Genomic DNA, 11,633 nt, shown 5'->3' with positions numbered 1-11,633 from the left:
TAACAATACAATATTCAAAAATATTTGGATTTAGAAACTATTATTCTTCAGTTTTTAAACCAAGTCCATTAAAACAATTTGTTCCATACGCCACATTATATTCGTAACTTGGCAAAAATGGGCAATTTTTTGTTCCAAACGCCATCATTTTTGGTGCGGAACAATTAGTTTTTGTCTCTTTTTGTTCCATACGCCAAACGACATGGATATGGAACTAATAAGTTCAATGTTGTTTTGTTCCATAAGCCAGGCTTTATGGATATGGAACAAAACGACAAGATTTTTTGGGTCACAAAGCGGATATGGAACATACTGGCATCTGAATATCTCAGAAACTATAAGAGATAGAGAAAAACCGACCAACAAATCTGAAAGAGCACGGTTCAAAACCTTGTAAGGTACCTTTATCTCAAAATGTCAAAAACGGCGTAGGGAACACTTAAGCATGACACCGACGATATGTAGATGTAATTTCAAAAACGACTCAAAAAAAAAAAAACTAATACAAACCTGTTTCATACCAATAACTTATGTCATGTTCACACGAGCGTTTGAAGTACGTTGTTCGAGAGTCGAAATACGTACACGAATTAACCCGTTTCCACGACACCATTCGTTGTTCACCGTAACGTATTTCAATTCTTCTCACTTTTTGTTTCCTGGTTTTTAAGGAAATTTGAACAAAAAACACACATGATACACATTAAATGAACAGGAAATACTATAGCCATTCCTTTGAATGTATGTTTTATATTTAATTACACGTTTTTCATCATATTTTCCATAAATTCTGTAAATTTAGCTATTTTCAATATATTTTTATGTATTTCTATTTTCAAATTAAGGAGAGAGAGAGAGAGACATGTCAAAACAATATTTGTGTATACAGACTTTCAGGCAGGTATTTGATTTTTGTTTCTAGATTTGTACGCGAAATTAAAACAATGGACCAAAAATGGAACTGCAATGAAAGAGAATAGAAAATTTGCTATGCTTTGAACGTATACTAATCGTTGAACCGTTTACCTTTAATTCATGTTTTCCATTTTTTCTAAAAAATCCATACATTTTTAAATTTTATATTTTGTCTGTCATAATTAATTTATTTGGATAAATGCTCTCATTTGTTAGAGATGGGACTTATTTTATCGTTGTTCGGAGAGTATTTCTACTCGAACAACGTAGTAAATGCTTTGTTCCAGAACCTGCAAGAAACTACTATTTTTTACTACGATAACATTTTTTCCTTTATGTTATCGGAAAAAATAGTAAAAAATGGTAGATTCTTGCAGTTCTGGAACAGACCAAAAATCGTCGTTCGTTCACAAAATTTTGTATGGGGAAATAAGTAAATTATTCGTAGTTATGGGTCGAACAACGAATAGAGAACGAACGACGTACCGTGGAAACGGCACATTAATAAAACGTTGCTCCTTCAATATCTATGGCATACTGTCAGTATCATTTGTCACATTTCCTTAATCGTCTTCCCAGTATGATGCTTTACTGACTTTCTGACCCCAGCACATTTCGGCTTGTTCACACTCACATTTTTCTTGATCAGCATTAGGGGTGTCTTTTTACTTACTAAATGTTGCTGAAACATTTTTTTTCAGCAACTTTTCCTTTTTACAACTGTCAAAATCTGCAACATTAGTAATAATTATTACAAATTATCACGTAAAAAGACACAGCTATTGTTACCTTTGAAAATAAGGGGTTGATTATGGATAGCAACTCAACTGTAGTTGCGTTGCCAGAAGAGAAAATCATGCAATTAAAATGAGCAAAAATACGGAAATTTTTGTCAAATTCAATCAATATCAGTGTTTTGAACCTTCAGCTATTAATTTAATTGTAAAAAGTATAAATTTTAATGTGGAAATAGAAAATTCTATTACTAACTTTTCTGTGGGCAACGTAACTGGAGTTGGGTTGCTATCCATAATCGACCCCTTAGTTTTCCTCTATATGGCGTTGCTACGTATTGAGTGGCAACAATATTTCTGCTTTACGGCGATTCTAATCGTTTCATGCACAGTATTGAAACACTATTTTACATACATATTACACTGTACAATACAAAAAATAATTAAAAGAAAATTCGGCCAGATTATGAAAGAGGACCGGAAAAAAGAAGACACGTTTATTGGCGTTTTGAAATTTTACGTCGGAAGTAACCTAAATAGGCGTGGCAATTTCCGCCCATTTCTACAGGTATTGAATTTTTAGGTATAAAGTGTCTTTGGCAATATTACTGACAACAATGCGGATTATCTTTTTATGGAAAGAATTAACCCTCATGTGAGTCATTAATCGGGTCTTTTTGGTTCCTTTTTTTCAAAAACGTTTAAAAACTCATTTAAAGTGTGATCGTATCAGATCAAAATATTCTACAAAATTATTTGCCATGAAATTTTTCTACGGGTCCCCGAATACACCAAAACTCTAAATCGTGCCTAAACGCCAGGAATTTGCCAAAAGTAAAATAATGTTTTAGGGTTAATGTTGTACTTTATCTGAGTTTATTATGTTTTGTCCATGGCAAAACTACCAGGTAGTGGTAACACGCCAGCTGATCGAATATGAAAAGTCAAATCCCTTTATAAAAAAATAATTTTTGTTGTAATTTCCCCAACAACATAAAGAAAGTTTTGACATAACATATACAAAATTTTACGATGCCACTACCTGGTTAATTGTGCCATGGTTTTGTCCCAAAAGACTTCATTCTAGATAGAAGACGTCAAAGACAAAAATATTCTCCATCAAATTTCAATATAAGTCGCCGAATAAATGAAATATGTATGAAATTTTATGGCAAATAATTTTGTAGAACATTTTCATCTGATACGATCACACATTAAATGAGTTTTTAAACGTTTTTGAAAAAAAAAAAGTAACAAAAAGACCCGTTTAATGACTCGTATGAGGGTTAATTCTTTTTATAAAAAGATACCCCGCATTGTTGTCAGTAATATTGCCAAAGACACTTTATACCTAAAATGCAAGGGTTCAAAGGAATCTGATGTCGAATATTTCAAAACCTGTAGAAGTGGGCGTAACTTGCCACGCCTATTTAGCATGGTAGAACAAATACAAGGTAAAGTTAATACTACAACAAATACAACTCGAACAACAACCACAAAGGAATTTGTTTTTGTTTGTAACGTTACTGCCAGTTGTATTTGTAAACAAAACATGGAAATGTCTATAAATTATTGGAATTTAAAAAACTAATAATTTTTCACATTTGGTTGAATATTTTGGAAAACATGAATGAAAATTCGTTACATTTTCAATTTTTATGGTTCCACATCATTTCACTAAATGCATAAATTCTCGCAGAAAGTAGAATTCTTGCAGAAAAGTTTGGGGTCGCTGGAAATTCATAGAAAAAGGAGAAGCTGTTTCAATGTTTTGTTTTAGAAATCAAAGAAGCACATGTTTATTAGGGCTTTAATTTTTTTAAATTTTAACAAAATACCTCACATATTAACAAACGTTGTATTGCCTCTACAAGCGGTGATTTACTGCGCGGCTTATCGTTCGAACTTGGAGGAGGTTACATATCATTGATATGAAGAAGTCTTTCTGGGAAATGGTTTTTTCCGAATCAAACATTTTTTTCTCAAAAAATATATGTCCCTAATGTACATCGAAATAGAAATGAATGTATAAAATGTCATATGAAATTTGACACTAACACTTGGTCTGTTCCTTTACTTTTAAAAATGGTAACAGTGGCAAAAAATGGTAAAAGTGGTGAACTGCTCCCATATAAATTGCGTGCTTTTTAAAGTAAAGGAACGCTTGGCAGGTTAAAAATGGTAAGAAATGGTAACCTCAGGTACGTAAAGGAACAGAGCAACTACAACCAAGTTCAGTCAGCTGGGTATTGCTGCTACCTTTTCTTGTTCTACCATGCCTATTTAGGCTACTTCACGGCGTAAATTTTCAAAACGCCGATACACGTGTCCTCTTTTTTCGGTCCACTTTCATAATCTGTGTGGGGTTTCTACACCTTTTTCAGGGGCCTAATTATGTGAGTCGATTCGATCGTGAATTTACTCGTGAATAAGTTTTCGACACGAGAAAAAAACGGCATGATAAGACTCGATCGAAATCTTTGATCGAATGCTTCGAGAGTAACCGGTAATCGAACTATGTGTTCTTCAGGGAATGTTATGAAGGTAGATGTCAAAAAAATGTGTTTATTTCAAAGCAAAAACTAAAAAACAAAATTATGGATGAAAAATTTAAATATTTGTGGAATTTTTTGAACAATACATTGAATAATAATTTCGGAATGAAGTTTTGCTAAGAAAATATGAAAATTAGTAATGTTTGCAAAATTGTTTTGACATTCTTGTTACAGTTTGCTAATACATCTACCTTAATAATTCTCTCTCAAAATAAATGAGAGAATTTGGTGGGTGTTTTGACTTAGCCTCTCTGAGAGAGTATTTCCTTTGGTAAACAACGGGGGATGAACTGTTTAAAATGCACTTTATTAAAAGTTGTTCACCTATAAAGTGAAGGCTATTAATATTAAATAATTTTTTGTTTTGCAGAAAATCATATTTTTCAACTTGTATTTTAACGACTGCAAACACTAATTTTTGGTTAATGATAGCATGCATATGTATGTATGTATTTATTTTAATTCTAATTTTATCACAATTTCTCAAAACGACTGAAAAGGACTTTTCCCAATTTCTCTTGTTATTTTGTGTAAAAAATGCTCACAATTTGTAATTCGAATTATTCTATTTCTAATTCGAATTATTCTATTTGTAATTCGTATTATTTTATTTGCAATTCGAATTATTTTATTTGTAATTCGAATTATTCCATTTGTAATTCGAATTATTTTATTTGTAATTCTAATTATTCTATTTGCACCATTTCATTATTTTAAACTCTCTCATCTCTAGCTACTTTGATACAAGCGATCATCACATTAAATTCATACAATAAAACAAGATTTTCAATAAATTAAAACTGTACATAAACAAACGACGAACGTCATGTGGTTGTTGTTTAATATTTTCTTCGTTCATAGAGTAATTTGAATTGAACAACGTACAAAAATCGTTGTTCGTTCTCAAAATTTTGTATAGGAAATGAAGTAATTAAATCGTAAGTTGGGTTCGAACAACGAATAGACAGTGAATCACCGTCAGTATGAACAAGGCATAATCGGATAAGGTCTTTTGCATTGTACTGTAGAGTAAACGAACAACATCCAATAACAATTTGTACAAATTTTGAGTAAAAGAAAACACATATTTGCTCTGTTCCAGAACCTGCCAGAATCTACTATTTTTTACTACGATAACATTTTTTTCTTTATGTTATCGGAAAAAATAGTAAAAATTAGTAGATTCTTGCAGTTCTGGAACAGACCAATTTTAAATTTGTTAACGTTAAGAGCAGTACACATTGTCAGTTTTGAATGTCGATATTTCGCAGTTATCGATAACTGTCCAACCGTCCAGCAACCACAAAACATTTTGTGGTTGCATGATGAATGACAAAAATGAACGGCCACACTAGCAAGCACCAACAAAGCTGTCATTCAAAACTGGCAATGTGTACTCAGCTTTAAGGTCTTCACCCGGGAAAACATGTTCGCTGTCGCCGTGTCTTTGTATGGGCTGTAAAGAAAAGTGTTAAAATTCACAGCATAATTTTAGGCATTATATTGAACAGCGAATGTAAATCACAAATTCAATAGTTTTAGTAATTCTCCTAAAATTATAATATACTTTACTGAAAATGTATAGAATCTTATGAGACAAGTGATCCGGTAACACTGTTTTTTGCTTGTTTGGGCCTGTTCGATAACCCAAAAATTTGTACATATTTGTACAAACAAAATGCTGTTCGATAACAAACTTGTTTCAGTAAAAGGAAACTTCAGTTCTCTCTCAAAAACTTGCAAGTAATTTTTACTTGCGAAGTAAGGCCGCCATCAGACCATCTGCTTTTTCACATGTATGACATCAGCTGTTCTGTATATTAATATACCCAAAGTGACAACATACATGTGAAAAAGCAGATGGTCTGATGGCCGCCTAAGTTATCACAGACCTAATGAAAACGTAACATATTTTGGCACAAACAAATTTTCAACTGCAAATATCTCAGCATCTAATTGAGCTATCTTCGTGAAATGTATGGTCATTAGAAAAATCATACAATTTTTAAAACTTTGCGAATGTTAAAAATGTCAATGTCAAATTTAATATTTTCATACGAAATTGAATCTCTTATTGTTGCCTTCATTTCCCAGGTTATAGAAAAATCACATCACTTCGAGGAAAACAACTCTCTGCTAAATTTCATGAGATCACAAAATTTTTAACTCTACTACATACTAAACACCATACCAAGGTAGTGTACCTGTTGATTATTAAAAATAACTACCGTTACATAAAATCGTTGCTATCGATAGTAACGATAAACGTTAAAAGAACAGTCATGCGCATTTAAAATAACCATCGACTATTTTTTTCAGGCAAATAGAGACACAAACCTCATAAAGTAGCAAATTTTTGTATTCTACAGTTCACAAAAAAGAATTTCTTAATAAAAATGCCTTGCAAGGGATGTGAAAAAGGTAAACAATTGTAATTTTTTGTTAATATATTTTATTAATTACATAATAAACATTTAACAATTGTATTTTATTACTACAGACTGCAAATGCACCACCACAAAGTGCGATGAACGCTGTAAATGTGCCAAGGATAATAAATGCAATTGTATGAGTGGTGAAAAGGAGGCAGCCTCAGGAAAAACTTGCTGTAGCAAGCAAACCAAAAGTGATTAAATGAATGAATGGTTTTGTATTAAGATGGAATTTGACTTTTACAAGTTTATAGAAAAATGAAAGAAAAATAAAAATGAATAAAAACTAAATGGGACAATGTGGATTGTTTAAATAAAATGGTTTTAAAAACCTACATAGACGTAGAGAAAAAAATAAGATAAACAGTTGTTTCGCCGATTCTAGAAATGACTTGAAGTGGACGTGAAACTTAAGCGAAGACAAGAGGAAAAACATTCCTTTGAAAGGTTTGCCTGGTGTATACATGGGACAAACACACATATCGGTGATATAAGAAGCACTGAAACATTCGGGTATGTTCTGAGACACACTTCACCTCTCAATTCACGCCTTAATCATTTTGTTCTCCCCATTTACGCTTATTTTTCGAATATTTTATCAAGGGATGTTAGCCCCAAGAAATTCGCAAAAAATACGAGTAATGGGGTGAACAAAATGCTTGAGGCGTGAAGTTAGAGCGAAGTGTGTCTTAGAACATACCCGATTAAAAAAGTCTTTTAAGGACTTTTCATCAGCAACCAAAATTACTCTAGTATCATTTAATGACATTTTTACCAGGAAAATACTGTAGTATGCAAGCAACATGTTAGCTTACTGACAGTATCCTTGTCTCATGTAAATGGTCACATTCGACATCTTGGCACATTGAGTCACTCGAAGTTTACGCCATTGGGTGTCACTCAAAAAGTATATGCAGACCGGGACTGTGTAGCTTATCATCCAGCGGCTAATGGGTTTGTACGTGAGTGTTATGAGTGTTTTTTTCTCCGTCGCAAGAGATCATCTTGTTACACACCATGAAGTCAGATGTATTGATTCAATTTGGCACTTATTTCTTCTACGTTAACCATGATGGTGCAGTCATCGGTATAGCAAACCATCTGAAACCATCAAAAAAAAAAAAATAACGTTTAAAAAGAAGCGGCAACAAATCTCCTTGCGGTAAGACCATTTTTAATTTGCGATGTTTTGATTTACTTCACATATGACCGTTTTCCATTGAGGTAATTTCCAAGCCATGAATGCTTTTTCCAATACCGAGGAGAGGGGTGATATGATTATCTCAGAAATTATTGGTTGGACTTCAACATTTGTGAAGGAGTTTCCAAAATTTCTATTCTCTATCTCGAAAGGGCCGGTTATTTCCTGCAGTTGTTGTTGTTGCAAACCGTACAGGCAAAAGAATAATTTAATAGGTAGGCATCCACATCCAGACCTATTTTAGGTTTTGGTCGTTGGGATATGGATGTTTAGGGATCGATTATGGGTAGCAACCCAACCCCAGTTGCGTTGTCCACAGCAAATTTGATTTATTGCATTGATTTATGGATTTTTTAAGTGAATGGAGTCAGCGATGAGTGATATTATTCTAATAAGAACATTTTCTTCAGAATGTGCGAATTGGTGTAAGCTTTTTTTTAATTAGTAGGCAAAAATAATTTTTGTGTATAAAGTAATAGGAACTTTTTAAGTTTGTAACGAATTTAAAAATTGTATGTTGATACGGAGTAATTTTAATTAGGGGTTTAACGAGTATATCGCTAGTTTTACTTATTCCTAATGATCGCAAGAACTCGTATTTTGCATATTGAAGCATTGTGGCGTTTTTTTGCATATTTTTAAAATTTTTTTTAAAAAAATCCAAAAAGATAAATTCGTATATTTTTCTTGATTATTATATTTTGCGTGTTATTACATATCGTCACCATAAATTTCCGAAGACGTATCTCAAAAAAAAAAAAAAAATAAAAATAATAAATAAAATAAAATACGTTTTTGATTGAATCTAAAACTAAAACACATGCCCTTGCAAAATTTCAAGCTTCTACGTTCTAAAATAACGATTCTATACAAGAAAAGGCATTTCGGAAAATGGAATAGCATTGCAATAATTTGGCATATATGTATGTACGTTTGTGTGATCGTTGTCGTGTCGTTGAGGAGACTAACACGTTTTCAATAGAACGTTAGTCGTCTGATTTAAAAACCCCGAAGGTTATATTACTTAAATGAATAAAAGTTATAAAGATTGTATATATTATGGTTATTTTCCAATATATTTTAATAATTATTGCCAAAAATTCTTTTGAAATTGATTTGTTTTTACTTGCTGTGCTGCGTTAATAGAATTAACCATGACTCTTTTTCTCGTATTTCAATACATATAGTCTGTTCCAGAACTGCAAAAATCTACTAATTTTTACTACTTTTTTTTGTTTTGTTCGATAACATAAAGGAAAATTTTTTTATCGATGTAAAACATGTTAGATTCTTGCAGGTTTTTGTATCATATAAGAATAAGCAAAATCCGAAGTCTACTAATGACATATTTTACAGTACATTTTGTATGCTTTTATTAAGCAAACACATGGCGATTATAAATATTTGCAATAATTTTGTCGTGTAGATGTCTTAAAATATGAAATTTCATAAAAAATATGACATTTCTTGAATTTTTTTTCAAACTCCCACACTGTTTGCTGGGGAGATTTTTCCCACAAAAAGACACAAAATTCTCCCACAATTCAAGATAGAGAATGTATACTTTTTTCCCATGGCACAGTTGTCGCAATCACAAAATTTTTGGCCAAAATTATTTTTTTGAAGTTTCATATTTTTATAATTTTTTTGCGCGGAATAATAAAAAACACTTCAAACCATCCGAAAATAATTGGTTTTTCTAAATACCATTAATAGCCGCTCGTTGGTGTAATGCTACAGTTGAAAATTTTTTGTATAAAAAATAGAACAGACTGTGTGCTGTAAAATATATACATTTTGGTGTGCTGTGTGGTCGAATGGGTATACGAAATTCAGACCAAAGTTATTATGAATCTGGAAGCTGATAATAAGTGCTTTCATAATATATAAAGAAAGAACGAAGAAAGTTGTAATATCTGGGTAGGGAGATAAAAGTTTGTGTGTATATTGAAAATTATTTTTTACAAATATTTTTGAAATCTTCTTAAACTTTAGAAAAAATGTAAAAATATCGTCTCCTCCAAAAAATTTTTGGAAGCTGGCAGGGGTATGTACTATCATATTCAGATGAAATATTTTGCCTTATTTTGCCTTTTTTAGAAAAAATGTATTTTTCTACTTTAAGTTGAGTGAAATTTTTTATAAATTGATGTTTTTATTGTATATAGTATTGAACTGAAAATGTGGGATAAAGACAAAGTTTCATCCGATTTTTCTTAAAATTGATATTTAAGGTTTTAATAGTATAAAAAACATTTCTGCAACATTTTTTGAAAATTGGCCCACACTGTGACATAGCCGTACCGTCTGATTTAAGATATTTTAAAGATTTTACAGTAGTCGTGTCAATAATCTCACAGACGTATTTAATAGAGCATTGGATACATCTGATCCACTTATATCATCTATACGCCTAAACGCCCGCTTACAAGAAAGAAAGCGGTTAAACCTGCCATCTGAAGTAATCGAATTGTTAGTTTGTGAACTAAACGATGAATTACGGCCCGCGAATGATACTGGTTGTGATGAAACCACAGATGAAGAATTCGAAGAAGAATATGGCGATGAAAATATAGTTCTGGAAAACGAAATATCTACATATATTCAATAATTAATTAATTTAAAACTTAATAGAGTTCTTTTATTTTCTTTACTTAATAGTATAAAACAACCTTCTTAAGCCTGTTTTAAGTCATACTTTTATAAAAAGAGTAAATTTTGAATTATGTTTACCGCATTTTATTTTGTTTTACAACTCATGTTTGTACTAAAACATCACATTTTGTACCCTAACATTTTGTATGCCTTTGCATATCTAAAAACCTAATAAATAGTACTATATTGTACCTTATGATTGCAGAAACGCGTTTTAACGGATTTGCAATAAATATTAATATTATTGTTGGCGTTTTTTATTGTTGGATTGCAGAATTTTACATCTTTGTGTTTATTTTAGCTTTAGTCCATATTTTGTTGTAATTCAATTGTTTGAATGTTTAAAATATTTTGTTGTTATTCAAACAATTGAATTACAACAAAATATGGACTAAAGCTGAAATAAACACAAAGATTAATATTATTATAATAAATATTAATCTATTTATAAACGAAAAGTATACATTATGTTGTATTAAATAATTTTGGCCAAAAAAATTTGAATTGGGACAACTGTGCATGGGAACAAATTCCCAATTCGAACTTCATTCAGAATGAGGGGAGATGGGAAATGGGAAAAAAACTCCCACAAAATTTTATTCAGAATACGAAAATGTGGGAAAGGGAAAAAATTCCCAACTCCCATGCGTTCAGAATAGGGCTGTATGTCTTTTATTAAGCGCTTTAACTCGTTCGTTAATTGGTTAAGACGTCTTTTATTTTCTCTCGTTCGGTTTTTCTGCCATATTCTTCTAGCGTTCCGTTTGGTAGATATGAGATCTCTGACAATTTTAGGGTAAGATTTGGAGTTAAGGCCATGTTTATATTACAGCCGTTTGCAGGGTTAACCTTCTTTATGAGGATTTATTTGAAATATGAGTAATAGAATTGACATTTGAAACCCAGTGGGTTTGTTAAATCCTGTTATATATAAACGTACCATAATAAATTGTGATTGATAACTAGGCGTTTACACACAGACAGTATTGGCAAGACAATAGCAAAGTTACAAACCATTTTCACAAATACATTCATATTTTTCTCTATACATATTTGAAAATTTATAAATGTATTTGTGAAAAAGGTTTGTATTTTTGCTATTGTCTTGCCAATACTGGCATTTGTAAACGCAGGGTAAGGT

The sequence above is a fragment of the Musca autumnalis genome, unplaced genomic scaffold (assembly GCF_047663935.1).
Source record: "Musca autumnalis isolate F117 unplaced genomic scaffold, ASM4766393v1 scaffold_1, whole genome shotgun sequence".
Classification (NCBI taxonomy): domain Eukaryota; kingdom Metazoa; phylum Arthropoda; class Insecta; order Diptera; family Muscidae; genus Musca; species Musca autumnalis.
The sequence above is the reverse complement of the archived record's forward strand: the minus strand, read 5'-3'. Positions refer to the sequence as shown.